The sequence below is a fragment of the Sturnus vulgaris genome, chromosome 4 (genome assembly GCF_052056855.1).
Source record: "Sturnus vulgaris isolate bStuVul1 chromosome 4, bStuVul1.hap1, whole genome shotgun sequence".
Classification (NCBI taxonomy): Eukaryota; Metazoa; Chordata; class Aves; order Passeriformes; family Sturnidae; genus Sturnus; species Sturnus vulgaris.
Window position 1 is genome coordinate 33041453 of NC_142246.1, and position 26702 is coordinate 33068154.

The 26702-nt window shown below is 35.5% G+C and overlaps 1 protein-coding gene across 26 annotated transcripts in view; it reads right to left on the minus strand.

Moving 5' to 3' along the window:
- TENM3 (teneurin transmembrane protein 3) overlaps positions 1 to 26702 on the minus strand; it is a 1293899-nt gene that overhangs the window by 594625 nt on the left and 672572 nt on the right. For 24 of the 26 annotated variants that reach the window (XM_088163549.1, XM_088163548.1, XM_088163543.1 and 21 more), the window contains one exon: positions 1847 to 2004. The exons of the other annotated variants lie outside the window; for them this stretch is intronic. The gene's annotated coding sequence lies outside the window, so the exon portion shown is untranslated. The remainder of the gene's footprint in view (positions 1 to 1846; positions 2005 to 26702) is intronic. 26 annotated transcript variants of the gene reach the window in all.

Here is a 26702-nt window from a genome sequence, read left to right on the forward strand (position 1 = left end):
TACTTAAAACCTAGATATTTTGCCTCATGCATGCAATATGGAAATTCACAGTAACATTATAAATTATAAGTAAATATAAAAATTTGCAATGGGTTACTTTGGACAAAAAGTTATTTCACAAAAAGAATTAAATTAACATTCTCATAGAAAATCTAGTAATAGTTTTGCACTAATTGTAATGGTATAAAGTTATTCAAGACAGGAAGCACATTTAAAATAAACACTTTTCTGATGATTTCTTTTTAAATTATTATTTTTTTTTCTCTAGCCTCCATTTGTATCTCTGCACTCTTAACTCTAAATTTAAGTTTTACTTTGTCCCTATACTTTTATTAGAAGAAATGAAAAGGCCTGGCCTCTTTAGTAATTCTGTACCCATACTCCCAATTTGCCTCCTCCTGTAATCTTGCACAGAAAACATACATTTTCAGAACCTTTTTTGGCACAAAGGGGATGTTGCAAAATTATTGCACTGCTTTGATTGGATGGCTCTCTCTCCAGGACTCTCCCTTATGTAATCCTTGCTTTAGTTTTCTTTTCAAACCCTTTCTCTATAACCTTTATACTGCAGTTGAGGAGTAAAACATCTCAGAAGTTAGAGAGAGCCTGGTCCCTGCAATAAGCATGTTGATATTTTCCCCATGGATCCCTTAATCTAGATACAAACAGCTAGATCTGTTTCTATTCCAGTTTTAAGCATATGCCAGTAAGCATTTATACTTTAATCTTCTTCAGTATGACCATTCACCAAGAAAGTCTAATTCCTCTAGCCCTCAAGCTTAACCTCCCCGATTAAACTGCTGGCTCCTTTTTAGAATCTCAAAAGATTCTGAAATATGTCAATTTTTTCCCCCACACCTTGAATGCTTCCCATTTCTAGAAACAAGCATAGATACCAGGTAAATCTAAAATATAAACATTGAAATGGAACAGATTTCTTTCATAAAAATCTTATGCCTATTTCATGAGCTTCATTTTCACTTACATTTCATTATAAGTCACCAGAAATTAAAGCTGTAAATAAGGAATAAATAAGATAAAGTTCTAAGTTATCCAGTAAAAAATAAAAAAGTTTTCTGAGACTGAATATCTTCTTATTGTACCCTGGATTACTTTTTAGAACATAGATAAATCTTTATGTAGGCATAGGTTTGGCCTCCTTCCCATTTTTTTCCCCCTTGGCTGCTTCTTGTACTTCCTATATACCATTTGCAATGCAATTGTTCTGCCAAATATTATGATACCTTCCAGCACTCTTTATTCCTTTTCATCTACCATGCTCTTCTCAGTACTTTTTTGTGGGCTTTAGCTCAGATGAGAATATTGGACTTGTTACAATGACTTCATCTTAACTGACCCCAGAAAAATATGCAGTTAAATTAATCACAAAGAAAAGTTTATTATTGAAGTACAAAATTGAACCTAGAAAGAAATAATTGCTTTACAAATATTATAAAATTTCTGATCTCTGTGGGCCAAAATTAAGAGAATATTTCCAGATAAGCCACTACACAGTCATTGAAATAATTTAACATCACACAACTTCTGTTCAGAAAGTATATATTGCTATGCAACACTATTTGTGATGCACAGCATTGTCCACGGACTTATAAGGTATTCTTGTTTTTTAATATTGAATACTATGCCGTTGTTCAAGAATATATGAATTAACAAAAACTCTATAATTTTCACAGTAAAACAAATCTTACATCTAAAATCTGAAGAGTTGACTCTTATAGTTAAAAATATTCCATAGCTCTGCAAGATTTCCCCCCCTCCCCTCCCTGCCTCTGGAGAATACAGAAGTCTGAAAAGTAACTGTTCTTATACTCATCTGTTCTCCTACCTTTTCTGATGAGCTGGCTGCAGAAAAGTGTATAAATGGAAAGCTCAATTAGTGCAATTTTTGTATCCTTGGATGTCAATCATGACTTTTGAGAGGTGGGACTTTCAGGATCTCTGTGCATTAATTAAGAGCTCATCTCAGAAGAGTAGTCATTACACCTAAGGATGAAAAATAAGTTTTAATTAGAGGCTAGAAGACAGTTTGCCATCTACTTATAAAACTAGTTCTTTAGTTAAAAATGAACAGCTATAGGACTTTATTAGAAACAAGGCAAAGGGCATAAATCTACTGTTTGGCGTTCAGAAGGCAGAAATATTATTGTTTTTGTAGGCCTCCCTGGAAAAACAGGACAAGTTCTGTAATACTGAGTGCACACCATTCAGATTTCAGCCAGGTTGTACGAATACCAGCATGATTATTAGACCTTGTGAAATCACTGCTGCCAGGCTGATGTTGAGGGCAGGCTGTCACACAGCCTAAGTTAGACTGCATTTCCCCCTCCTAGCCCAGACCATCCCTGACTGTACATGCAGGAGGCAAACCAAGGCAAACTCAGCAGAGGGGGCAAGTGGGCACACACAGTGCATCAGTCATTCACCACCGATACAGCACCTGGGCAGCCTTGGCTGGCCTGAGATAGATCAGGGCTCCAGAGAGGTTAGAAACAAGCTGGGCTAACCAGTGTCAGCTGCCCAAGAAATCTTGCCTCTTGGCAAGACTAATCTGAGGACAATCAAATATTCTGCCTAGAATCACCTAGGGAAATAAAGTATAGATAATTGTTTACATAATTTTAAATTAAAGGTAGGAAAAAAAAATTTACGAGCCAGTCTGGAAAATAAACATGCCAGCTAATAACTCAGGCATTGAAAAGGGTAAAACTTAGAGAAAAAAATGTCTACATTCCAGAGAACAAAGAAAAAACTTATTTGGCTATGGGTGAAAAAAGAAATATAATGTATTAATAATAAAAAAAAACCAAAAACACAAACCAGCACTCAGATTGGTCTAGGAAGGATGAGACAAGACAAAAAATTCAAGCTCCAATATGAAAATAAAGAAGGAAAAACAGTCATTAAAATGATAATAAAAATTCAGTGTTACAAATGTTGTGTCTTCTTAAAGGACACAAGTTAACAAATACTTAAAATGATGTAACTAATAGTAATAATAATTATAAAGGCTATTGCACAGAAAAGAAGAAGAATGGGAAGGCATGTGAAAAGGAGAATGAGATTTACTATATATCCAGGAATAGTAGAACAAGTGTTATGACCTCCTTCATTGCTATTATGTTTCATGATCTTTTACTAAACCATCTGTAAATACGTTTAGGAGAAAGATATTTTTCTGAAACACTTCTTTGAGAAACACATACTATAAATTTCCAATCTAATGAATGAACCTGAGGAGTAATGAAAAACACCACTGAATTTGACAGCAAAAAAGCAGTAGCTATTGCTGGTAGATTGTTTAGGTTTTTTTATTCTAAATAACAGTGAGTGATGAAATTAACATAGTGAGGGAGCAATCAGTCTTTTAAAGACACTCAAAAATGTGGATAATTTATGCTAATGTCATTCAGAAAATTTAAGTTGATACCATTAATAAATATTTTTAATATTTCATGTCCAAATGAAATGTTATAATATTTGTAAAGCAATTATTTCTTGTAAATTTTTGAAGCCAAGTATTGTTTTCTAGGGAGTGGGCACAGAAACACTCCAGAATGTACTGACTTGAAATGTTACTGGATTTACTGGTAGATTTCAGTGGACTGCTTCAGATTATCAGATATTCTGGCAATACTCTTGACAATTTTAATACTGAAAGTTGCTACTTAAAAGTTCGGCTTTCATTCTGCAAAATAGAATATATGCTACAGCTATGGATATATGCATACTAGAAAATCTGTTATTTACTTCTCTGTAGATCTAAGTTATTTTTCACATAATAACAGATTTCAGGAAAGGCCATGTTTAATATTGGCTGGCACTATAAGTAGTTTGTTTTAAATGAAAAGAAAAGGAAATTTATCCATGGCTTGTCACTTGTATTCTCTGAAGTAAAGGAAAGTCCTGAATCTTGCTATCTGGGGTTTCCTACTAGTAACATTTAACACATCTCTTGTCAGCTGCTTCTCTTGCTTAAGAAGATGGAAGAGATAATAGGTACACTAAGCTCCAGAAGAGACATAGAACCTTTGTTCCTCTGAACGATTATATCAATTTTCATAATGGTTTAATTTGTTGTTATTCACAAGGGACAATGCCAAGAGCTGAAGCAGAGGACTAGCAAAGTACAGACTGCATGTTAGCAGCATGGTGCCTTCTCAGTCCTTCATGTTTCCTGGTTTGCCTCCTCTGAACTCGTACTCCAATACGCTGTTTTGGAAGCCAGCCATAAAAGAGGCTAACTCAGACAATAAAATCTGGGTGATCTACTGAACTGTGACTGAGATTTGTGACCTGCCTTAAACTGAATCAGATTCAACTACAAGACTTCTTACAAGCAGCTCTCACCAAGAGCCTGGCAGAATGTCAACACAGTTGTACTAAACATTCGACACAAAACTTGCTGAGAACCACATGGTATCATGTATTGTCATGGAAGTAACTGTAAGAAGCTGTATTAATTCATAGGAAAAGAACAAGAAAAAATACCAATTAGAAAATGTTTCTTACAGTGAAGAATGTTATATAGCAATTAAATTATATTGAACAGAAAATCAAAAAGAGGAACAATACTAAAATTACTTTGGGCACACTCCTGGCCAACTTGGAACGCTTCATTGAAGTTTGAAAGTTGGATGCCTTGTCCAAAATTTCCCCTGTGGTCAACAAAGAAAGGGAAAGGCACTTCCAGATATCAAATCAAACTTAAAAGAGCTTCCATCATTACACTTGTAGTGGGAGTGTTGGGCAGACTTGGATGTGTTGGTGAGTACTTGTATTTATTTAATCTACATCCTACCATTTGATTTCCAGGGGTGTGTACTAAATAAATTTCAGTGCAGCATTGAACATTTTTCTGCACATTTAGATGCTACTGAAGATATGGGCAGGAATTTCACAGTTCCTATAACACTAGCCAAATGCTGATGGGCAGTACTGTGCAGAAGTCCTTATTCCTATAGATAAATGCCTTTCCTACTCCCTACCACAAAATTAATAACACAAAAAAGTACTAATATTTTCCTATTTATACTGAATTGTATTTACTGTTTCCCAAATGGTTAATACTTTAGTCTTTAGGGGAAAAAAGATTAATTTTATCCTGCTTTAATATTTTTATTTTTCTTTCCTTAGAGACCAGAACAATGAAAATATTTTGATTAATTTCTCATCATAGATGTGTTCTTTCCTCCAGTTAAACTAACATTTTAAGAAAATTTCTGAGTCTCCTATAATAAATAAACTTCAGTTTATTTTTTGTGTGTGATCAGAGCCAAGAAGCCTATAGCATGCATGCTTAGCTTTCAATCTAGAAACAGTCTATGGGTTGGAATTGGAGAACTACAGTTTATTCTTTGTTAACTGATGAAACATTTAATTGATTAGTCTTGAAAAATAATGAGAATGTGAAATTCAACCTGAATACTAATCTGCTCTCACATGGGGTGGATATAAGCCAATAAGCATAATATATAACTTTTAACTCCATGGAACATTTCTTATCTTCAGTAGTTTCTGCTGAAAGTGTAGTGACAACAAAAATATTTATGCAAGAACTATACAGAAGTGTGTAATAAGACACAGGAAAATATAAAAGTATAAAGAAAAACAAATTAAAATTTAACAGAAAAGAAGTAGCAAAATTTATTGGAAGCAGCAAAACAAGCATAGAGAAATTTCTCCATGGCCAGGACTGCCTACAGATCCAGGCCTCTGCTGAAATCTATCCATTTATCATACAGCATTGGAGTCACTTTCAAAAGGATTCAATTGTAGTCAGCAACACCCAAATTGCAAATAGAAGTTATAAATCAGACAGTACGACCACAATGTTTTCTGCTGTCAAGACAACAACTACTGCTGACTAATGAATAAGAGAAGTTTGTTTTAATATAAAATACACCCTATATTTGATAACTTGGGTTTCAGAATTTTGCTGCCTCACTTTGGTACACAATAAAACTTTTTGTTAACTTTTTCTTAACTTTCCTTATCTCAATTTCTGTGTTAGCTCACAGGACCGCAGCAGAAAACAGACAAATTATATAAAAAGTTATCTTTTCTTCATTATTGATTGGGAAATTTTTGATTTTTTTATAATATTCTTACATTTTTAAAATTTGAAGAAGTTAAAAAACATAATGATATTCATGATAATCTAAAAATGTTTATTAATTTTGGGGAACACAGGCAGAAAAAATATTTAGTGTTTAACTGGACTGGCTGATATCATTACAACTTGTTGGATAAAATTTTGCAAGGAAAAAAATCATCACAAATAAAATATAATGTAGAAATTCCAAGAGTTAATAAGACAAGTAGAAGGACTAATTGCAAAATTCCTGGCTGTCTGATTTCAGCTTGATTAATGGGTTTCTTTGACTTGTAGGAATTTCATGATTTAAAAAAGTATTAAAATGGTAAAATCTCACAGAAAGGAAAGGATTAAGGCAGCCCTGGAAAAATGATGCAGGAATGATACTGAGAATGAAATGTGGTTGTGCAGAAACAATTGAGGTTAAAAATGAAGTACCTGGGCTTGCCTAAATTTGAGAGAATAATGTTTTAAGCAACATCACGCTTACTTGTACCAAGTCATGCTGCCATGCTCACAGAATGGTTTAGATGGGAAGGGATGTGAAAGACCACGTAGTTCCACCCATGGGCAGGCACACCTTGTTGGAACTCTACCATTTAGAGAAGGAAGTTATGATCTGGAATGTATTTCCAGAAACTTCCTAGATTGCTAAAGCTGTGTTATGCTGTCCCTTTAACAAATACTGGGGTAATTGAAGCGCCCCATAAGAACCAGGCCTTCTGAACATAGAACTGCTTCTAGCTGCCTGTAAAGGGCCTTATACACGTGGTCTTCCTGGTTAGGTGGCCTGAAGCAGACCTCCACTACAATGTCACCTGTACCTGCACTTCCTTTATCCTGAGTTAGAAGCTTTTGGCTTACTCCTCATCCATCCCCAGGCACAACTCCATGCATTCCAGCTGGTCACTGACAGAGAGGGCAACACCACCACCTCCTGGCCTCCTATATCTGCTCTTCCTAAACAGCCTGTATCCTTCCATTCCAACATCCCAGTCACAGGAGCCACCCCACCACATTTCTGTGATGCCAGTAAGGTTATATCCCTACAGTCACGCACATGTCTAAATCCTTCTCTGTTACTCATGCTACTTGGTCTTCCCAGAGGCATCTAAATTGTGTCCACAGTGAAGCCGACTTACTGGCTGAAGCAGCTGGAGTTACTTTGTGCTGCTCTTCATGTGCTGGCCTGTGATACCTTTACAGGCTTCTGGGCATCTATTGCTGGCACTGGAATCATACTGGTAGGAGTGGAATGGATGAAAATTCCCCTTCCCTGGAAAGTTTCATTTAAAGTCTTCATCATCTTGTCAAATGTATGAATGAAGATGCTGTTGTCTTCCTCTGATAGATGAGCTCCATCAGCCCCCAGCAGACCAGATTTCTCAAAGTGAATCCCATGGTGTAGCAGATAAACCCCTGGCTGTGTCACCATTTGTCAATTCACTGGAGTCAGCCAGCCCTTTCAAACCCCTTTCCTCTGACTAGCAGAATTGATGAGAAAACTACCTGTGTTCCAGAGTCCCTTACTGCTGCTTCCAGTACTTTGAAATCCTTCTTGATAGTCCTCAGACTGCTTTTGGCAGCATCACTGGTGCCCGTGTGAAACAATGGCAGTGGATAGTAGCCAGGAGTGAGTATACAGCTTTAAAGCCTCTTGGTGACATCCCTGCTGTGAGCTGCAGATGAGCAGCACACCTCTCTAGAGAGCACTTTAGGCTGCCAATAATGGGTGCCTTCATGGCTCTCCAAAGAGTCCTCTAATGTTTACTCCCTGTAGCCTCTTCCTAGCTGCACTGGTTGCTGCACAAGGAGCAGGTTGGACTGCATTATTCAGCCCCAGCAGCTCTCCTGAGGTGATGGGTCTTTCCTCTTCAGTTTGCAAAACAGTGAATGGGTTCTGTAAGGGCACCTCAGGCTTCAAGGAAGTCTCTTTCTCCTGCTGGTTCTTGCCATTGCAAGCTTCCATTCTTATGTATTACTGGCCCCCTTCCTACAGTGTGTGTGCTGTTGGGGGGAAGTTTTCAGCTGTTTGGCTGCAGGCTCTGGGTTCCCTGCAGACTGTACTTGGAAATAGCTATTTAACTCCTTCTCAGCCTCCCTGATGTTATATAGCCTTATCACCACCTCCTGCAGCTCAGCCACCTGCATGTTGCACTGACCTGGGCAAGTGAACCTATTGTGATCAACCTTTCCTATACTTGTGATGTGTTTCTGCAGGGAATGGATAACACATGTCTTTTTAGGGAGATACTCTTTGTAACTTTGATCTTTGTCACAAAACCTTACAGAAATGTGTCACTGAGACAAAATAAAAAATTACAGCTGGGCTCACCAGGTTCACCCTATTAGAAAAGGGAGCCGTGTCCTAGTATCAAGACTAAGAACAGTAAAGTAAAAGGAGAAATGGTGGCACAGTCTATCTGAAGAAAATACTTGTAAAGGTTGCATAAAGGATGAATAAGGCACTGACTGACATAAAACTGGAGCATGGCTTCAGTCTGAAGTTAGGTCAACTGCCATATTCAATCCTGCCAAAGTGTTGGTAAGGTTTGTCACTTGAAATAGAAGCCTGCAAGACAGATTGGGGAAGAGACCACAGGTGCAGCTTGCCCCTGTACTGTCATAACAATAAATAAGGTTATCTGTCATGACCAAACCATCTGGAGAAGTCCTTTATATTTATATTGTACTGAATAGATGTTATACATTTACTTAAGGTCACAAAGTGTGCTTAAAATAGCGCTGATTTGCAACAAGTAGTCTGTGTCCTACAATTAAGTATCGCCGTAAATGTGCAGGAAAAAAATCGTAGGAAGAATTTCAAGGGGATTTTGGTACTAATGATTTGTAAGTAATGACACACAACTTAAGAAAAACCAGATGACTGTTCAAAATACTATACACTGCAGCAGTCTGGTACCAAAAGCAGTGATCCAGACATCAGTGTCTGAATATTTATTCCCTTTTGGAGAAGTTATTTAAAGCAGAGGCTGGTTTCATCATCATATATCAACAAGTCATATTGCAAGAAAAATTATCTACTCTACAAGTATTCACAAAACCCAACAAACAAATCTATCCTTTTCTTGCTAATAAGGTATACACTTAAGCTTTGCAATTCAGGGTATATATAGAAATCCAGCTGATCATGGGATTACCTATGGGACAAAATTAATTACAGCTAAGATAACAGGAACTGGATTAAGCTGTAGCCTTGACCTACCCTGGTCCTTCTGCTATAGAACACAGAAGCTACATTAAAGGACTTTATTTTCCAGAAATCGGAATGATCATTACACTTACTTTTCTGCTGCTATTGCTTTAATGTAATGCATGCTCCCTAAACATCATAATAGGAAAATAAATGATAGGTATCATTTCTTCCCTGAGAAGCAGACAGGTAGATTGAGAAATATTATGTACCATGCTGATAGTCTACAGCATGCGCAAGTGAAACCAGCACTGAAATTAATTCCAGTTCCTTTGTTTTTTCCCTTATGACCTTTCCTCTGACAGACTCAAATCCCCTCTCTTCACACATATAGAATATGAGGGACCACAACACATTTGGTACTCTGAGAAAAATCTGCCTGTTATCTCTTCTCCACGTTAAGTCTACTTCACTGCAAAAAGCTCCTGTATCCGCATTTCTGTCTATAATCATAAGGTTGCTGCAGCCAATGAAAAACTTTTTAAAAAGTAGCTCTTTGTGCCTTTCTATAGCTTTCTGTTCTTTTCCCAATAAACTTGGCACATTTCTCTGCAACACCATCTTTTTGTGGGCTGCAACATATGGGGCTTAATAACATAGCATCAGACTACAATTTTTAGCCTAGCCTTTCCTGTTCAGCTTCACAAAATAAAGATGACTGCTGCCTACCTTCAACGACCCTCATAGACAAAAAGAGGACCTTGTCAGAGAACATTTTCCAACAGATGAGCAAACCTTTAAAACAAATATTATATCTTCAAACATAAGTACATCTCATCCCCTTAGATTTAAGCATGCAGTTTAACACAGCTTAACTTACAAAAGATATTAAACCTGAAAGGTTCCCAGGCTTTACAATCAGGAAGATCAAGCAGGGCTACCAACAGCCTTTCCACACTACTATTTAGCACCTCTGAATCAAGTCACCAGCTGTTGGAGCTTTGCCTAAACAACAGTAAACCAGAGAAAAGTAACAAATTAGCACCTCCCCACTTGGGCTGGCTAGCTGATACTTTAAGGGGAAGAAAATAAAGGCCTCATTTAAGTTGCTTTTCTTCACCAAGAAAAGCAAGTCAGGGTAAGGTAATACCCTTAGAGTGTTTACAGATAACAAAAGGAAAAAAACAAAACAAAAACCAATCAAACAAAAAGACACCAGACTTTGAAATAGGGCCATTTACTGCAACGTAATGATCTCAGTCTGGATCACTGAGATGTTGGGGAAGATGTGAGCACCTTTTTCTGATGCTCACCAGCTGATTTAACTTGATGAAAAATGAACCTGCACCTAGGAGATTTCTGTCTAAGTTGCAAGCTGCAATTCAGGGTTTCACGTTTCTTTACATCTATGGGAGCATATAGCCATCTCCCCTCCTGGGCCACATCTGTCTCTCACACATCTGCTTTCTGGAATCTCTGAAAATTCTACCCTTTTTCTCTATTTTATTTTTTTGTTTCTGTGTTTTTAGGTTTTTTTTCTGTTTTTTTTTTTTCTTGGTTGCTCTTGGTGTTTTTTTTTTTTTTTTGGTTGTTTGGTTTGTTCGGTTTTTTAAAATCCATTTTCACTTGAGTATTGAAACTGAGGAAAAATTATTAATTTTCATAAGGTGTAGAGTTATACATGTAAGTTTTACTGACCACCTTTATAATTAGTCTAGGCAGTGCTGATTAAATCCCCTTTAATTTTTGGAAAACGCCCTAGTTGAAACACTACTAGAATTGAGTTCCCCCCCATCTGCTTGAATTGAGCACTGAAGGAACGTGAAGACGTTGGCACACAGCCTTCCAGCAGTACTGTGTTCCCCTTTGGCTGTAGAAATATCCTTTAGCAAAACACAGCTTATTCCTTGTGGTGGAAAGCTGAAACATTTGAGTAAAGTTGTTGCTACTATCCTCTACTTACGCACATTAATGCCACAAAGTTTGAGGGCAGTATTTCATTGGCAAACTAATAGAAAACTTAGTGCTTAAAAAATTGTTTTAAAAATTACTTCTAATCATAAATATGATTTGTTTACTTCCTATTGTTGTTAAATATGGTCACAGCCCAAATTCAAACTGGTACTATGTTACCTTTATGTTTTTGAAACATCAGCACTTATAGAAAACTAGAGTTTTCTAAGGGCTTGGAAAATTAGAAAAAGTTGTCCTCTATCTAACTTTACAAAAGTGCTCAAGTTGAACTTGGCAGTCATTTTTATAGTGGTAACCCAGCTGTTCATATTCAGGTACCCCACTTCTGGTTCAGAGGCTACCCTAGCTTTATGAGTCATGATTAAGGACCACATCACTACAACTTCTGTTGCAAAGCCATCATGTGGATAGAAGATGTTCACTAGAATATCAGCGGTACTTTCTGTATACTGTGTCTGTATAGACCACTGTGTCTAGGCAATGCAATAAAACATCTAGTTTACTCTTCAGATTTAAAGTAAAGGAATCTGAACAATAGTGGTGAAACTGTCCTTTTAGCCAAGTAATGATCTGCAAAACTGTCTCCTCCTCATCATTAGAGACAAATTTGTAAACTGTCTTATAAGAAAATTGAAATAAAAATAGCCTCATAGGATGTTCAGTCTGACTAAAGCAGCATCCGTGTGTATCGCAAGTGCTATACAACATTCAGCTTTCTATTTGCATCAGTTAAAGGTGTAAAGCAGTAGTAAAATAATGAAATTATATCTCTGATTGTCCATGCCCTGTAGCAAGTGTGATAATGTTTTTCTGTGTGCATGACACTACTTCTGCTTACTATATGTAACTAAGGAAAGTGTTAACCATACTAAACTTTCTGTTGATAATTCTAACAGGCTGGCTTGATTTCTATTTTAAAATATCTATGCACATATTTGTTATTATACTTCTCTTATTCAATCATTATCTAAGTCAACACAGTGATCTTCATCAAGACAGCTTGTATTTATCACACTTCATGTACTTAAATTTTATGTCACCCTGCTAAGTAAAGTCCAAGGAAATTCTTGATTGATTCTGAAGTTAACCATATGGTTATCTAGCAAGTCAGCAGAAACTAAATTCATTATCAAAATCACTTTTATGTAATTAGTATTATTATTATTAACTAGTACTGTTTTAATTCTTATTTTCTGTAGTCTTTGGTTGAGTTAAAATGGCAATGGTAATTTAGTGGTCACCATTTGCAATATAACCAAAGCCCACTAGTGTGTGAAAAAGGGTACAAATGTCAAAACAGTTCAGAGAGCTTGTTTTCAAACATCTAGACTGAAATAAAACATGATTATGACATTATGCAATCATGTATCTTTTTATGAAACTCTAAGAAGTTTTACCGAGCTTCTCCTTACATGCTGCACCTTTCCACCAGAATAAGGATAAGAGTAGGTAAGAAAATAAACCTAATATTTTTCACAACACCACCTAACCATTTCCAGTCACTTTTTTATTCTGTAGGAACAGGAAAAGCTCAAACCAAACGAAGAATAATTGCAAGGAGTATTACTGCAGTTGTAAAAGCAAACTCTGAGAAATGAGATTTTCTTTCTTGGGTATCTGCATTTTGATATATTCCATATTTGCATGATTCTATACTGTTTTTCCCAGAACTTTTCTGCCTCACCGAGCAAGAATGTGCTCTGGGCATGAATAGGGAACACTTCATGAAGGGTCCTGTTAGTCATTAGACTCCTCTCAGATTTCTGGCAGAAGCTGCAAAAGCTGAAATAAAGAAAGCAGATGCTATCAGAATGACTTGTCCATTTATTAAACATTTGCTATGTAGAAATGGATTCCTATCATAGACTTCCTACCAGGAAGTCCCAGCATATCCCCTAAAATGTATTCTCAAAGTTGATACCAAGTGGTGTATTCCCTGTTTCTGCGTCTGTGGAGCTCACTTGAAACTTTGTTGTCCATTTAAAGAATGATGAAGATTCACAACTTCAAACATTACCATGGCTGTAATATTAAGGTGTGTCATGAACATAGACCTATATGATTCTGATTTTCTGCACAAATAGGGTTCAGTATCCTAAACTGTGTACTCAGATCACTGGATTCTTTTACTTTAGTCCCTGTAACTGCTTGATTCAGAATTTTAGGCACAGCCTTAAAACAGTGTAACTTCCTGGACTTCGGACTCTTGCTGAAGTTTTTAACTTCAAGCTAGGCACTCAAAATTCTCAACTATTTCTGTATGTGAGGTAGCTAAAAGGGAAGCATTATTTTTTCACTAGCTTGTGTATGTAGAGACAGACTCAAGACTGACCTGTAGATCAAAATGGAGTGTATGTCCTGCCAGTAAAAGAGCACAAGAGCATGATGTAGGTACTGAAGTGTCAAACTCTTAGAGGCCAGTTTCCTGTGCAATGCCACTGGAATCACAGTAGACGTGACAAGAGCACATTCATAAAACCATAGTGGACTTGGGAACTTTGAAACACCACACTTTCTGGAATAAGAGTGAATAATATATATTAGTATTCCTTGTAAATAATTGATTTTGCTTCTGTGTCCCTGCCCCATCTATCTGCTCTGGCTCCTATGCCAATTATAGATAATAATCTCCAGCCTCACAGGTGGGGTTTGAAATTAAATTGATAGTCATGAGTGCAACTCATACAATAGTGATGAGTATCATGCAAAACCTCAGAGGATAACAACTATATAGTCTAAAATGCCTTGGACCACTCTTTGTGCCATGAAAAAAGCTGTTTGGTCATCCCAGCCTGCTCCTGTGGTCTGAATCAGGGATGATCTGGAAAAAGAGAAGGAATTAGTAGCTAAAGATTGTAGCATTTGATATATAAAAATCACCTAGGTGAAATTCATATGGGCAAATTAAATGTGGTATTTGTAACTCCTGCTCACTTGATTTTGGAACTTTGAAGTTTTGTTTTTTTACCTGTTTTCATTCTGCTGACAACTCTACATAGTTCTACATGTTCCAGCTGCCATTAAACCTACTCAACAAGAAAGAAAAAAGCAGAAATCCCCTACCCTTCCTATGTTTTGGGAAGCTGCACAAGAGAAAAAAAAAAGGAGATTTTTGATATATTTTTTTATACTTTTGAGAACTGGCAGTTGTGCTTTATCAGTCAAACACCTACAGGTTTTTAATCACTAGTCAATGTACTTCAAACTCATTATATGTCCAGTCCCATTTGAGCTGATACGCTTATTGTGTCATTCAGCATCTGGCTTGCATCACTGAATAAAACTGGATATCATGCAGGTTTGAGAGTTATTTGATAGTCAAAATTCTGATATATTATTTTTTAAATGGTCGTAACACTTCAGTGCTTTGTAACAAACTTGTTATACTGGCTAAAAATTAATAAGAAAACAAGATTCTGTTAAGTTTTTCTTCTTGATCTGCATACCATGAGGATATCAAGGCATGGTGAATATACTGCCCTTGAAAAGAAGAGTTCAAAACACATTGGACAGGGCTGCTTTTATTCAAAACTCACACTGCAGAGGGGTTTTTGTATTGTATATTCTGGCTGTATTGGCTGTCATGAAAACAGAAGGTCACTTACTGACACCTCATTAAGGATTTTGACTCTAAAGATATTTAATCTGGAAGTAAAAGTAAATTTATTTACCAAATATTGTATTTATTTACCAATACATCTTTTAGGAAGCCAATATAAATTATTTTCTTCAAGTATGTTCAGTTACTTTTGAAAGAATAACTACTTTAGTGCTGTCCACCTAATTGCTAAATGATATCCACTGCAGGTACAATGGCAGCAAAGGCGATACTCTTCCTGCTTTTTGTAATTATTTGAGGTTTTTTAGGTTGTGCTGAGAAAGACTACAAGGATATTCAGTGCAGAATGTTACAAGATGGAAAGGTACAGAATCAAAGACTTGCCTGCAGGCACCAAATGCCCCTTGTTACAGCAGTTCATTTTACGTGCACAATTATGATACTTGTTTGAGTCTGATAAGATTTCAGTGTACATCACCGTATTTCTATTTTATATTTATACCCTGTGACAGGGTATATGCATATGGAATGCACAGGGCTAATTGGTTCATGTCCTAATATGAAAATGTTTGTTGATGTCTCTTGTGATAAAACTGTTGTGCATAAAAATTTCCCCTTATATAGGGAAAATATATATATAGGTAAAGTAATGAGAGAGGATGTTGCTAGGATCTTATGGTATGGAAAACATGTTACTTTCTTTAAATGCTCTCTAAAAACATCATTTTAAGGTGGAAAGGGAGGAGAGCAATAACATTGAACATTGAACAGATTCACATTAAGTTTAGACTTTCTCACCCTCGCAAAGCACTGAATCTGTATAAAATAAAACAAGACATTGTTCTACATATAGTAGTTTTGAGATATCTGAAAATACGTGTTCTAGTAGCATGTTCAAAAAAAGAATATAACTGACACTAAGTTTCTGTTAAAAGAATTCTGTCAAGGTAAAGAAGAAAGAAAACTAAAGAAGCTGTACATCACTGGTATGTGCTGTAATTAGCTGTGGCAGGTCTTTAATTGTCATAGACAAGCTGACAGAAGCTACTTATATCAGTTTTGTGGACTATTTATATACCAAAGTTATTATGACTCCTGAGTTTGTTTTAAAAAAAATTAAATTTCACTAATGAATTCTCAATTTTTAGGCAGAAAGCATATCCTAAAGCAATTTTGACCAAAGTCTGTGATGCATAAGTGAACTAAAGCTACCTAAAAGAAAGCTGAGAAATCCCTTTAGGAGAGGAAACACCACAGTAATGTAGAATACGTCATGATGGTACCTGATTTTTGCTCCTCTATGTGCAGGAGATGTGATGGAAAAGGGGGATTTCTACTTTTTCTTCTGTGGAAAAAAATTAAAGTGGTTCAAAAAGTAACTGGAAGGGGTTAAAAATGGTAAAGCAACTTGCTGTTATTACAGTCTGATAGTTGCCTAAAATCATTATGTTTCCAGGTAATTGCAGATGGGCTTGGAATCTTTGGAAATATGCAGTAAAAGCTATGTGCGAACATTAGAGGATGTGTCCAGATTCCTGAAGTTGGCTATAAATTATTTTAATTCTGCTTAAGTAGCTCATATGGACAACATACAACATGCATGTTTCTATTAGGAGACAGGCAGGATGCACAGAAGAGACAAGGATAACATGAAAAAGATGAGCATATTTCTTTGAACCTCAGAGACTGAGATGCAGGAAAGAAAGCAGTGTTGGCAGGGAGAATGAGATGATGCCAGGGGAAGGGGGGATCCAAATGCCACTATCCTTTTCGTGCTACACACAGCTTGAATGGGAAACAAACTCTTGATAAACAGATTCCATTATGGAAGAAAATAGAGGTGTGAACAAAAGCAAACTAAAAGAACTGTGAAAAACTATGGAGAAACGAGAAACCAAGAAGTTGTAACTCCTGCAGATTTCAGAGATAAGATCTTTTATTGAGATAAAATCTTCATTACCTAAGGGGAGAATCTGAAAGCAATGCCACACACAGGGTGAATGTTCCAGAGTCTTTTGATCTGTCTTTTAGACACTTTTACAAAGAAAACTTTGATAGGCTCTTGATGTCCTAGCCAAAGATGTTACCACAAACTGATATAATGAAAACAATTCTATAATCTATAGTTTACAGAGATAAAAGTCATACAGTTTTTTACAGTAATATATTTGCACATATATTTAGTTCTCAGATTATTCTTGTGTTTCTTAGATGTGATCCAGCAAGATAACCAACAAAATAATTATAAGAATGCTGGTGCCTGCATAAATTCCTATTTACTTAGAAGTCAGCAGGCAACCTCCAAATTCAAATTTACGCATCCCTGAACACATGATGTGTGTTGAGGGATCAGAATCAAATTAAAGCTCTAAGTCACAGTATCAGGAATGGCTATACCAGCCAAGGCTGTTTATCCACCAAAGTTAGGAAAGATGTATATTAATAATCCAAAACTGAAAGAAACACTGAAAAAAATAGTTGGTTTTTTTTTTTAATAGGGGAAAAAAAAAGAAATAGACCATGTTATATTATTTCCTGATGGAAACCTACTTATTCTATAATGCTGATGTTTATATAGTGGGTTTTTACTTCTACAGTTGTCTTTTGTATAGGCTTTAAATGAATAAAATAGTCTTTGCTACTATAGTACAGTAAAAGCTTTTTAAATCAATATAGCCCCCAGAGAAATAGGATAGAAAAAGTGGTTATGCACTTTCTGTTTTATTTGCAGTATAATTAAAGTAATCATTGTTACAGTAGTACACCTTTTATAATTTCATAGCTGAAGTGAGATCTTGGATAAATAACAGCTATCTAGTGCACTGACTGGAGACATTATTTACTTTTACAAGCTATTGATTACCTTAGAATTCACAAAACAAGCAAAACCACAAACTTGCAAAGGACATCAATAAAGACTCTAAATAAATATTATGGCCAGGTACAGGTTCAGTGGGTATTTCTTTCATATAATACTATTTATACATGTTTACAAATGCATATGCAAACCACTTAGTTTTCAAAATAACATTTTTATGGCAATCCATGTCTGTTTTTCATTTTAAAATAGACTAGGTAACTTCTCCCTCAATGCACTTCTTTGTATGTTTTTTTACCAACAAAAAGTAATTTAGTGTGTACTTGCGTCAGAAAAATAATTTTAACGTGTTCAGTTTGTTTTTTCTCTGCAGCTCACACAAATTTGTCTGGTTTTCAATTGAGTGAACATGTCCTCAGCATGAAACAAAACCCTATACGACTGCAATGAAATGACTCATATTTTTAGAGACAACCAAGGCACGAAGGTTTTCACTGTCTGGCAATAACTTACATAGCACTTGCCATTGACAGTTCATGATTCTAAGAGTTATCAAACTAGAATAAAGAAAGACCTGCAGCATTTCCCTAGTCCTGGGCATCTGATACAACAAAATCATTGATATAGCACTGGTAGCCCATTATACTCTAAAAAGCTTAAACTTCCACCTGGTAAATAAAAAAAGGGAGATGTTTCATAGAGGATCTTTTATACTATTCAACTGAATTTTCCTGAACATCAAAATGCCAGCTGTGGGTTGCATGGCGGGGGAAAGTACATAGAAAAAGAATCATGAATCTTTTTTTCACTTTCCTTGTAGAAATTATTTCATATACTAAAACGTAATGCTTCTCCAAATACTTATTAAAATCTTTGATTGCAGCATCTAGTGAGAATAGAAATATAATGTTCCCCATATTGTTCCCCTTTAAAACAAATGCAGCTATTAAAATTTAATAGACAATATGTTTTTATGTTTTTTAGAAATTCTAGATGAGTAAAACTTTTATTTTGAACAGGTGATATTGAACAATTAAAAAAGGGATTTTTGCCTCTGAATTTCTGAATCAAAAACATAAGAACATATTAACCTTGAAATATATTTTTCCATCTGCCATTTCCATCAGCCTTGTATTCATAATTTCCTTATGTGGACCATACCCATAAAATTTCCTACTTGGAGTAAAGCAAACTGATTTTCTACTCAAAACATGTTCAAAACCAGAAGTCTTGAGAGAAATTGCATAGTCTTCTGCAGTTCTTTGAACTTAACCAGAAAAGGTTGTAGTCCAAGGATTGATTTTGCAGGTCCTTGACAGTTCACAGCAATTTAAAAATATTTTTCTTTTTAAAGAGTATAAAGGAGTCTTATGTGTCTAAAAATAAGTTTTAGTTTAATCCACTTATATAAAAATAATATATAAATAATTAATTTTATGATTTTCCCCTGCATTTACTAATTAGTAGAAGTATATGAAATAAGATTATGTTTGTGTATTTCTAGCCTATCTTTCTTTCTCATGGCCATAATTCTAGTGAGGGTTGCAGCAGTTCAATCAGTAAATTCAAAGCTAGGATTTCAGTTGTGCATTACAGGAGTTTCTGAATGGCATCTCTGACACTTGTATAGCACTAAGTACATCCAGCCCCTTTGTTTCAGCTTGAGAAAATGTCAAACTGTCTCCATTGAAATTTTTCTTCCTCTTTTGCTATGGTTTGCTGAGAAAGATTTACCATGTCAGGACGGAAGGACAACAAAAATACAGCAAAATACTGCACAAACACAGTTCCTACTGAAACACATAGTTCTCCAAATATGAGAAATTTTAGAGAACGATTTAATAAATTCTGAGGAAACAAAACATTTTCAATTATCCCAATTGTATTTATATATACACCTGGACGTAGTATGATTGCCATTCTGAAATTGTAAATTCCTTTCATGCATTCCAACCCTCTTGTTAAGCACTAAAATCATGACATGCATTTTCTAGCTGAGCACATATTTGACACTTGACACCCTCCAGGTCTCCTTATATATAATCTATTCACATGTCCATTTTACACCTTCCCAAAATCTTAGCCTTGTTTCTATTGTAAAAATATTTCTTTGTAACTCCTCTCAGATAAATTTGCTTATGTGATCAGGGAACAATCCAGATAAAACTTTCCCTAAAGCGTCAGTTGAGTTCCATAGGCTTGGCAGTGTTCTAACATACTACCCAAATTTCATCTGTCCCATGAGAAACTTTAAAAGTTAGTCTCCAAAGTTAACCTACTATATACCCTCAAATTTAATCCTATAACAGGAGTGTTAATATGTAAGATTACTTACTAACCAAGCAGCATCCTCTGCTTGCTCAAGAAGGGGAAGCATGAAATGCAGTTTTGATAGCAACAGCTGTAACTATGAAGGAGAAAAATCAGCACTGCAAAAATAAATCCATATCATTCATTACCATATTACATCTCTCGTAAAAGTCCTCTAAGAAAGGCTGATCACGAATCCTTCTTCCAAGAGTGGAAGAGCTGTGGGGTGAGAACATTGGAACACTATCCTATAAGATGCTGCCAGCCTTCTGCAAGTTACAGAAGACTTTTTGAACCACAGAGAATCTGAGTACCTAAGGCAATCCATGGCAAGATGTTCCATGTAATATAGACTCAATCTGCTAAATTATACTAGTTAAAGGTACTACACTTTTGTAATTTGTGTTTTTATCTGGGAAAAAAAATCACTTTTGCAGAACTGTATGCATGTATATATATATATATATATATATATATATAAACTGCAAATAGCCCACTGGACCAGGATGATCTAGGCAGTCATACAAATGCTTCAGTTTCAATTAAGATGCCCTAAATTAGCATTAGGAAGTCTACACTGGAAGTCATTATGAAAGAAAACCCTTTCTAGTGCCTTAGGAAGTCTATACTCAAGCCATTATGAAAGTAAACCCTATCTAGTTCACCTCTCACTTTTGTTCTTCCACATACTTTAAAGCCAAAAGCAATAAATGAATGGCATAACTATTCAGTCAGTTATTGGCTTGGTCCCTGTTGGAATTTCTTTTAACCTTCACGACTTCTGAAGAATTAGCAGGTGAGAATTGCCAGACATTTTCATAGTGTAATATATAAAACGAAAAATAAAATCCAGACTCTCTGCACTCTTCTTACCTCTTTTACACCAGATAAGATTTTTGTTGATTTAATTCCTCCTAGAAACATGAGGTGCAATTGAATGTTGCTCATGCTGCTTGACCATAGGTTGAATGCTGAAAACAGTTAATGCTCAGCATAGACAATGCTCTATGATACAAAATATAAACCTTTAACACCCCATGCCTCTAAATAAAAGAGCAGACTCTTTGAGTAAAACTGAATTTAGCAGTTGCTGCAAAGAGACATATACTAGAAAGTACCTCATTCTTGGTTTTTAGACAGTACTACCTTTCTTATTAAGTGGTGGAGAGAAATCTTGGCAGAAAAGATTCTACTAGCAGATGGCACTTAAGTTGGAATTAAATACTGCAACAGTATCCTATTTGGACACCATTCAAGAATGAATGCTTCCATGCAAGAAATTACTTAGTAAACTAGGACTTCTCAGGCTGGAAAAGAGATGGCTGAATAGGAATGTGATAGAAGTTCATAAGGATGAATAGAAATTAATTGTCCAATGTCTTTTATATATATAAAAAATTAGCTTGTAGGTGAGGGCTACTAAATGCAAAGCAGGCACGTCTGCATCTGAAAAGATGCAAATTCTGTCCCAGTCCAATATTAGAAGAATGATAGATTTTTCAGGAAATGAGGCGCTTAGGGGAACACAAAGAAAATCTCCTCAAGAGAATATATTGTAAATATTCTTAGAAATGCCATATTAAGAAAAATGTATTCTGTGAAATTCAAGAAACTTATTTTATGTTTGAATTACTAACAAACAGTACTTTTGTGCCATAGCTCTATTACTTTAGATATGTTCAATTCTATTGCCAGCCAATTATGATTGCTCAGATTAAAAAGATTAGGCTCAAATCAAAAGTGGTATGTACGTGATCTATGTATGATCTGGTACCATCATTCACCATTTTCAAGGCAAATGATCACTCTATACATACAAACCTCATTATCATTTAAATGAAGACTTTTCAGAATAATTTATCACATTGGTTCTTCAGCAATGTTAAATATTTTTCCATTCTCACATTATATGTTCTTTGAATTTAATTTGTTCATTTTTGCATTGTCAATAGTTTTGCTTTATCTGAAGTATGCTATACTATTACCCTGAACAATCATGAATTGACTAAACTCAACAGCAAACTGTATCTAAACATTAGAAACCTGAAACTAAAAATGGTATTCTGTGGTATTTCAAAAGAAATGCAGGCATTTCCAGTCATCTTTGAAAACCACATTTTGAAGAAATTGTACTGCTGTCAATTCTTATTTGCTACATATTTGAGATGTGATGTGTAGACATGAGTCCTGATTTTTGTCTGACTTTGCATTCATTTATTTTCTGTAAGTTGCAAGTGAAACCTATTTGAAAAACTGGTAAATAAAACAGTTGTCCTGTAATGTAAGTGATGGATCTAAAACAGTCACACTAAAACTATAGTTTACTTCATTGTTGTTCTTGCTCTCTGAACTTGCAGGTCAGTAAGATCACGATTTTGCACAAGTACAGGACTGCAATCCTATTTCCTTAGTAGCAATCAAACTCTGCCTTTTGCTAAGGAACACCACAGCAATTTCTAAAAACTCTATCAGCTTAACTTTTGTGACAGAACAGAATCTGTCCAGGTGTTGAACAAAATTGCATCTTTGGGCCATGAAACAAACGTTAAGAATCTCTTTCTCTGGAATTCCATTGGTGTGTTTCTAAAACTGTTCAGCTTTCACTGAAGTTTACAAGGTGCAGATGGAAATGAAGATAAATTTATCAGAGAAATTTCAGAGCATAGAGAGGACACTTGAAATAATTTCTGAGATATGGAAAAGGCATTAATTAAAAAATACTAAATAACAATTAACTAAAAGTAGAAAACGGTTAACTTAATGAAATATTTATTCAACATAGTCATAAGCAAACTTACATGGGAACACATTTCCTACCACATTTGTAAATGTTTAGTTTAGTGTACTTTCTTGTGACCTATGTCAGTGCTGAAGCAACTTAACATTACCAAAACTGATTTATTTCAGAATCAGACAGCTTATATAGAATCTAACCTTGCTATACAGGAAAAAGTACTTGCCCTTGGATATTACTTAGCTTGACCGCAGGGCTTTCTGGAAACAGCAAATGTTTTATAAGTGTCAGCTCATGGCTAAATCAATGTTTATGCATTGATACCTTTGAATAGCAAACACTTGCTGCCTGCAAGCTAAACAATGTTTTTATCTGTTTGCCTATTTCTGGTCCTTCAACCACAGCACAGGGTGTTGCAAATCGCATTTAGTAACAATTATCTGCTGGAATTTCGTGAAGAGGAAAGTAGCATGATTAATGAAAAGTGACACACAGAGATTACTTTGCTATGCCAGTCGCCTTGGTGAATGGGCAACTCTGCTGAACTGAAGCCTGACCTTTGTTACTTTTAACGAGGTCATCGTGAATGCTAAATGCTTGAAAGATTAGCCACTACAAATGTTCCAGTACTACTTAATGATGCCTCCACTAATGAACTGCAGGTAGCCAGTTAAATACAATGATACAGATTTCACCTTTGAAACAAAGGTTGAACAAACCCCTCCCCTCCCTTCCTCCCAAAACGGTTTTCTGTCAAGGTGTTTATAAAACAACCTTGGAACTCAGAGCGTGTTTTCTTCACACACAGGCAACTAAGAGGCTAAATTTGAATAAGCCAAAGAGTCCAGCTTTTAAGGAACTTCTGACTGACCAACTGATCACTGGATAATTGCTTAGTAGCGGTAATGTTTACATCTCATCTTCATCCCTGAACAGCAGAGGGGCTCAATATCCTGCTGCAAACGTGTATTATAAGCGCTAAAGTTTTCAGCTGAACTAACTGAATGAGCATCAGACCACTTGTAGTAAAATTGTTTAAATGTGAGATAAGCCTTGTGGCAAATAGCTATAAAATAAAACCACTAGTGGGATTAAACATTTCTGTTATTGTATTGAGTCATATTAGCTACCCCTTAGTGTAGGTAAATGTGACAAAGTGAAATTGAGAGTGGAAGCTTGAAATCAGATCTTGAAGTAACATTTGACTGAAAACACATCAACCCTGACATGAGGAAAAATAAAATTAAAAAAAAATATTTCAAGATAATGAATAATTGCTTTCACACCCATAAATGCATATTAGCTCTCTGTGGGAAATATATTTGATCGTTTAATCAGGCAGAGACACCATCACCTTTGTTATACTGACAAAGTAAGTCTCCTGCCATGAATTTTAATTAAATATAAAATTGTGAAGACATATCACCAGAAATGGAAGAACGCAAAGTACGTGAACAAACGTTTCCAACAGAACACTGTTTGCTGTAAAGGTGCATAAAAACATAGGATTTGTTCAACCAAAATCCATATAATATATGCAGTAGGCTGCAGATTCAGTGAAGTTCATCACATGGTGCATGAAAAAAGCAGGACAAAACCGAATCCTAACAGTATGTCCAATAAAACTCTCTGCAATATACCACATACTTTATTTTTACTAGTCTATCATGATTCCTCGCTACTTGGCAAACAGAAACAACTCTGCCATTATCTGCAGTGTCTCCACAAATTACCAGGATGGGAGTAAGGGTGCAGAGATTTCAAGCCAATAGTATTTACAGTAGCATTAATTAATAAGCATATGCAAGTCACAGACCTGAGGCTATATCACCAGTCCCATCCCATACAGAGCTAAGGAATTTATTTCTGTTAACCTCTACAACTACCTGAAAGAAGGATTTGGCTAGGCAGGGGTTGCTCTTTTCTCCAGGAACCTAGAGATACAACAAGAGGAAATGGCCAAAAGGTGCCAGAGGCTGTTCAGGCAGAATATTAGGAAAAATTTGCTCACTGAAAGAGTGGTTAAGCATTGAAACAGGATGCTGAGGGAAGTAGTGGAAACACCATCCCTGGAAATGTTCAGAAAACCAGTGGATGTGGCACTTCACCATATGGTTAAGTGGACATAGTGGTATAAGGCCAAAGGTTGCTTAGTGATTCTATGATTTTATTATTCAAGGATAAGAGATGGAACCATTTAGAAGAAAACATTTTTGCCATAAGGTTTAGCTTCTCTCTCTTTTCAGTAGCAGAGAAAAGAACTGAAAGCAGATATTATGGTTTGTAAGTAGGCAGATCACCTTGCAATTATCTTTCATACCAGAGAACAATGTAAGACTTTGAACATGCTACATCCAGAGATTGCTCTGCATCCATGCAGTACGTGGTGTTTTATGACAGATGTATCAAGACAATATTACACCAAACTAAAAAAACAACAACAACAAAAAAACCCAAACAGATCAAATGCAGAAATAGAAACATTACTTATGGCAAAATAATATTTTTTTCCTTAAGACCTCAAAACTAGAATATTAAATAACAAGATTTTACTTTTATTTCTGTATGGAAATCTTTACATCTTTTCATAAGCATAAAATTTACTGGAAAATCTTTTAAAATTAACCTATGAAAAATGGTTATATTTGACTTCTATTCAACAAAAGACTTCAAATATAAATTAGAAGGCTTCTTACAAATGGTTGCAAAATGTCTGGAGAAATTAATTAGCAAATGTCGCACATCAGAATTCTGAGGATTTTACTATTTTTCTAGATTAGAAGTAGATCTACTCCATAAAATTTCATCTACAGTTAGTTGGCTTGCAGGAAAAAAAGGAGGCTGCAAATTTGGAATGATTTGCTCAGACCTTGATGTTAGTGCAGGGTTTAGAGAAATAAGAAAGCACGAAGCTCTTGCACTTCCCACTTTAGAGCAGAGAGGAACTCAGGTCTTAGAAGAACAGGCAGAGCCTGATTTTAAATTTTCCCGCACTAGCACAGGAGAACCAATACACAGGGTTCTCATAATTTCCTTTCTAGAGGCCTGCAGCAATTCATTCAAGTTTCAGGGAAAGTTTGGTCTTTGAATTGTAATTCAAATGAAGACAAATTGTTCTTGGGGCTCTTATCTCTTGAAGTCCTTTATGTTCAAAATCTGCCTAAAATTAATTAATTACAAAGCTGTAGAGTTCAAGGTCCGTGGCTTTGAACTTTAGATTCTGAATGTACATCTAGGTTATTTCTTTACTTTCTAATAACTCAAATCTGTATTTAACTGGAAAGAAAAATACAACGTATCCATGGTTTACTTCATATTTGCATATCTTAGCATTTGTACCACACTGGCAAAATTATTGAATCTCTAATCTTTTAATTTAAAACCTATTAAAACCCCCCAAAACCCCCCAATAACAGAAATATGGATGACCTGAGACCAAGGGAGTACGTTACTGTAGTTTGCTGTTACCTTTAGCTAATAACCATTATAAAATATAAGTAAAAAAATGATAAATGTGATATTTAACCCTAAATATGCCTCTTCTAATAGATATTAATATTTTAAAACATTGTAATGGTAACAGCTTTGGAAGTTTACCATTACTGACTGGTGCTGGAAGTCTATTTAGATACCTTTCTGCTTACTAAAATGTTGGAGTAGGAAAGCTTGATCTAAAATAAAAAACTAACTGTGGATAACAAACAATTATTCAACAATTACTCTTTTTGGGTGGTTAACTGAATGCTTTTGTTTGAGAAAATTTTACATTGTTGATTATAACTGTGATATCTTACCTCTTAATACATTTTACAATTTGTGTGTAACAGTTCCAAAGGAACTAGCAAATGACAGTAAATCATAAAATTCATTTTGCTTTGCATCAGTTCATTCATCCATGTTCCAACTAATCACCTCATTTCAAAATTCAATAAGCCTAAATACCTGGATTTATGATGCTTTGTCAAAATTAACAAGGGAATATCAACAATGTAGAATTAGAAGTCTATTTCAACTTAAAGACAAGCACCTAGTTGAAAA